Genomic DNA, 5,449 nt, shown 5'->3' with positions numbered 1-5,449 from the left:
CCGAAGATACGTGTCCCTAAAGGTTTATTTTGATTATTTAAAATAATTATACAATTTTTATCAAATTTAATTAAATTACCTATAGTACTTTTTTTTTGATATGTTGTGTGAATAATTAAAGCTTTAAATAAATCTCCTTTAATTATTTTAATTTTTTTTTTTTGATTTAAACGTAATTTTTTTGCAGAAATTAAAATTGTATCACCAATTTTTCCTACTTTTTTTTTATAAATTTTTAAACATTGTCCTATTTTAATACCGCTATTATCGTTTACTTTTAATTTAGTTTGAATTTGAATCATAAATTTTATTAATGAAATGATGAGAGCAGGACTTGAACCTACATCTTCAGATTATGAGCCTGATAAGTTACCTATTACTCTATCTCATCTTATTACCCATTTTCGGAAGAAAAGGATTTGAACCTTTGATCTTCTGTTCCCAAAACAGATGCATTAGCCAGACTATGCTACCTTCCGTTTTAAAATAATAATAATAATGGTATTTTTATTTAAGAAATAATAATGATGGTAGGATTTGAACCTACAACATTAGGATTATGATTCCCACGCTCTACCATTAAACTACATCATCTTATTAATTATTAAGAAAATAAGTCGAAGTGGGATTTGAACCCACGAGTTAATAAATTAACTGATAGTTGCGACCAGGTCCCTTTCGAGGAACCTCACCGACGAGCTCGATGATGTTGCGGGACCGGAACCGGCCTACGAAGATTATGACGATGGGACCGAGGGTTCTAAACCTTCGGTGGCGAGTGCACCGAAGGTACTCGGTGGCGAGTGCAAAGCATTCAGCACTGCTGAAGGCACCTCGCCCACCTGTCCACGGTGATACACCAGCCGCCAAGCGCGTTTTCGACCGCGTACAAGCGGTGATGCAGAATGGTGAGTGGATGCAGCTGTTCAAGCCCATCCCCAAGAAAAAGCCGACTGGCTCTGCGCTTGCGCAGGAACTTCAATACCCAGTCAACTCGGTTTCGACTAGCCTACTTGCCGAGGATTCAGTTTCGCTACTGTTGTCGCTGGGCTTCGAGAACGAGACGTACCCATCGAAGATGTCGCTCCAAGATTGGAGTCCACATGAAGCCGGGGTTGCTCTCCAGAAATGGAAGAAGAAGCTTCGGAAGGCGTTTGGCGCTGTTGGCATCAACGCCGGAAAGCAACCTGTGAGTCGACCGATGATTCAAGATGAAGATCCGTCCACGATTCCACTGCCGCCGACACCCCAACGACTCGTTCGTACTCCTCCGACCAAGCGTGGAGCTGAGAGTGGTGCCTTTGGCACCACCGAAGCTTCACCGTACTTTCAAGACTCGCACATGGTTACACCACGTTCGGAGAGCCGTATGCGATGAATGTACGCTAATGACGAGGGCTTATTCGGTCGTCGGGGTGATGCACGAAGCTCCAAAAGTGGTGCCAGACGTCGTCAGGTTGACAGCGATGATATTTGTCAAGTGACGATGACATTTTGGTGCGTACATTCGACGAGGAAGATCCTCAAGTCGAGTTGATGCGTCAGATGAATGAGCTGGCGACGCTGAACGACGTGGACCCGACACCGAGGATTGAAATGGCATCGCAACGACCGTTGGATCGCATCACGCCGTTCTCAGGCTCTCGCAACAAGAGCGAGAGCTGTATGCAGTGGCTCCGTGGGTTCGTCTATGAAATGACTGGAACCCACACAGATGCCGACAAATGGTGCATTCCATTTGAGCTAAGTCTCCGGGACGAAGCCATTCATTGGTTCCGTCAACTTCCGAAGAAGACGAAGCGCAAGTGGAAGCTGTTGAGCGACGCGTTCATCCGCTACTTCTGCTCGCACTTCACTCAGACGGCACTATCTCGTTACTACTCCGCCAAGCGGGAACGTAATGAACATCTGTGCGACTACATAAACAGGCTGAATGGCTACGCTCGGACCGCCCGTCTGCATTTCGAGAAGAGTGGTCGCGACGCGAAAGAACACGTACAGCAGTTCCTGGCAGCATGCGATGATGACAAACTAGCGGAGAGTCTCTACCACGATCGAGTCGCCGACATTCACGAGCTCGAAGAGATCATCGAAGATGTTCTCAAGGGCAAGGAGAGAATGGCCAAGCGTGACCGTCAGTATCGGTACTCCAAGAATCGTGACGCGCGACGCGACGATGGGTACGCCCGCAATAATCGGCGTGATGACCGTCGCCGCGATGACAACCGCAACAAACCAAGCGTGACACTCATTGAAGCCACGGTAGACGACCTACTAGCTGAATTAGAAGGTCGTGAAGCTGCTCAGGGAGGCACCAGGTATTCAAACGAAGATCCGAACGCTTACAACGATGTGCAAGACGAGTACAACGACTTTCAGCCTGATAATACGGACGGTGATTTCTCATTGGACGAAAATGACCGATACCTCGCCGCGGCTAACGAAAATGAGCGCCGTGCAGCTGCTGAAGGTACCTACGCACGTTCAGACAGCCGTCAACCGCGTGGAAACACGCCTGAACGCGAGAATGGCTTCAATCAAGATCGCCGAAGTGGTGACCGTGGGTTCAATCAGGATCAACGCGGTCGACGTGACTTCAACCGCGACAACCGACGCCCACAGTACGGGCCATGCGCGGTGTGCGGTGGCATGAGTCACTCCGCCCACTACTGTAACAAGCGATGCAAGTTCTGCAAGCAGCTCCACGATGCTGGACAATGCGAACTTTTCCGCAACTTCCAAGACCTTGCCAAATTTGTGCGTACTAAGGGCACGAAGGAGGAACTCCCGCCAGAGCTCAAGGCCGTCGTTCAAGAACGTCGTTTAAACTAGGCAGCCCGCCAACTACAACTGGGTTGGTCCCTATCGGGCTGCCACAGTTAACCGAGCCTTCAATGGAAGCAGAGTGTATCTTTGCTTTCATGGGGCAGAGTGAATGGCCTGATAAATACGTAACAAGTGTGAACGCGACGGAAAATGAAAAGGAGAGGAGTAGAATCCTCGGTGGAGGTGTTGGAGAAATAGTGGAGTGTGCTGATGCTGATGAGGGATCCAGCGAGGGTTCGCTCGGCTTGGTTTCGAGTGCAGCGCGAGACGAGCCCAAGGGTCACTCCAATATGATGAAGTTGAACCCTGGCGAGAGACAGGGGTGGTGGTCGGCCAAGAAATTCGACCAACGGATCAGAATGAGAGCTCTGGTGGAAGGCGCTGTGAACGACCAGCGAACGAGGATCCTCCTCGACACAGGAGCGAACGTAAGTGTGATCACTGACGCCTTTGCCAAGAAGTTGCGACTCCGAGATGTACCCGATCTTGGACGCCGCATTGACATTCAAGGAATTAACGAAGGCAAGGTGTCTACGACGCGACGAGCGTGCGTCAAGATTACGCTCGGATGGGAGATGTTGTACGAGTTCGAGATGTGGGTAATGGCGCATAGTGTGGGTGTCGACGTGGTACTCGGGACCGACTTTATGATCCCAGCTGGGATCCGGTTAGACCTGTTTCATGGCGCGGCGCAATTACCGCACGAAATTCAAATCACACTGATCAAGACCAAGAATATGATCGATAGCGAGGAGTACGGCTCCCATGTTAACGCCGGACCACCCGAGCGTTTGGACTTGCAAGCGCACGAGTGCCGAGAATATCGACTAGCGAAGCGCCAAGTCGGGCTGGAGGAACACGTACTGTGGGTTCGTCGAACGAACAAGCTAATCCCGTCAGTGGAGAGGTTTCGACGTGGACGGCCTCAGGGCATTCGATTGACCAACGTATCTGATCGAACTGTGTACCTACCAGCACACGACTCGATCGCGATGTGGATTCCAGATGGGGATTTGCCACGAGGTGACGGCTATGTGCGTCTGGATTTCAAGAAGTACCAAGACTGGCAAGTGTTGGCCTACGAAGGTTGTAGAGACCGCGAGCTCTTTCAGCGTGAATGTGAAATCTACAAGCAATGGCTTGCAACTCAGCCTTCGGTAGTTGATCGACCAGACTATCCAGAAACCAGTGGGGTGCTAGCACGACCTCTAGAAGACTCGCTAGTGGATTCTAGTGATCGTCTGACGTGTGCAGAGCGCTGGGCACTGATCATGGAGGAACGTGAACAAGTGGAAGCCTGTCTGGCGTCTGGGGTGACAGATGGGGATTCGGCCGACGGTCAGCCTTCCGTAAAACCTTTGGACACGTACACGATAACCCATGGCGGAGGCAATATTGCAAACAAAGCCTCGGTAGCGCGTACATACGAACTACTGAGGCCGGTAAACGTTGTACATACGCCAACGAGTGTTTGTGTCCAGTCAGGGGTGACAACGGAAGCGACAAATAACAGCACTGGATTAAATGGAGTCACCAGTTTTGACGAAGTTGTCCCAGCTTTGTGTGCAGCCAAATCTGCGAACGAGACATCGGTGGTTGATCCTGAGGATGCAGACATCGCACTGAAGGTGGTGAGTACGGCACCGAGTGTTCATTGCAAGATTGGTGCGAATGCCGAACTATCAAGACAACGGCCGACCGAGGAGATGAACAAAAGTCGACAGCCCAATATGTCGGTTGCCTGCGCATTCAATATTGCAAACAACGACTCGGCAGGTGGCCCAGAGATGGGAAACCAGGATGGGAAGGAGATGGACCCAGCACCGACTGTTGAAATCAAAGAGGATGCCGATGTTGAGGCAAGGGAAGAATCCGTAGCGACGTTGGACGGAGCGTATATCTCGGTTGCTCGAGTGTTAACGACCGAAGGAAATGAAGCAACGGAGGATACGAGAAATGACTTCTACGAACACCCGGTTAACAACATTGGTTTGGAAGACTACGCGAAGGAGCTGGCATTTCTGCCGGACCTGACCGAAGAGATCAACACGACAATAGACTACACTGCGTCTAATGTTGCTGATCCTCAGTTGTCGACTGATCGCCGAGAACGTCTGGTCGCGACGCTGAAGAACCACGAGCAGATCCTGATTGCTAGTGGCAACGCACTGCCGCCGCCAGCCTACGGCGCGGTATGCGATATCGACACACAGGGGCACGCCCCAATTAAACAGCGTGCCCGGCACGTGCCGTTACGATTTCTCGGCAAACTGTACGAGCTGCTGCGCGCTTTGTTGCGAGCAGGACTGATCGTCTTTTCAGCCAGTCCATGGGCATCGCCGATCGTGATTGTGATGAAAAAGAACGGGCTGGACATCCGGCTCTGCATTGATTACAAGATGGTGAATGCTATCACCGCGATCATGGAGTATGCAATGCCGCTAGTCGACGACCTGTTGAGCGATCTCGAATGCTACCTATGGTTCTGCTCGCTGGATGTAGTAAGCGGCTTCTGGGCGGTCATGATGACCTTGCGAGCGCGTAAAGTATCGGCGTTCGTCTGCGCACTCGGACATTTCGAGTGGTTACGCATGCCTTCGGGCTAAAGAACGCGCCGATGATC

The 5,449-nt window shown here is 50.5% G+C and overlaps 3 non-coding genes across 3 annotated transcripts; all 3 read right to left on the bottom strand.

Annotated features, from left to right (window-relative positions):
- Positions 1-319: 319 nt before the first annotated feature.
- PITG_31573 lies at positions 320-391 on the bottom strand. The gene has a single exon. It is a non-coding gene; the product is annotated as a tRNA-Met (tRNA).
- A 13-nt stretch (positions 392-404) lies between these two features.
- PITG_31572 lies at positions 405-479 on the bottom strand. The gene has a single exon. It is a non-coding gene; the product is annotated as a tRNA-Pro (tRNA).
- A 43-nt stretch (positions 480-522) lies between these two features.
- On the bottom strand, positions 523-594 carry PITG_31571. The gene has a single exon. It is a non-coding gene; the product is annotated as a tRNA-Met (tRNA).
- Between the last annotated feature and the right edge of the window lie 4,855 nt (positions 595-5,449).

Source organism: Phytophthora infestans, genomic scaffold, assembly GCF_000142945.1.
Source record: "Phytophthora infestans T30-4 supercont1.400 genomic scaffold, whole genome shotgun sequence".
NCBI classification, from domain to species: Eukaryota; Oomycota; class Peronosporomycetes; order Peronosporales; family Peronosporaceae; genus Phytophthora; species Phytophthora infestans.
This window is presented reverse-complemented; position numbering and strand designations above follow the sequence as displayed.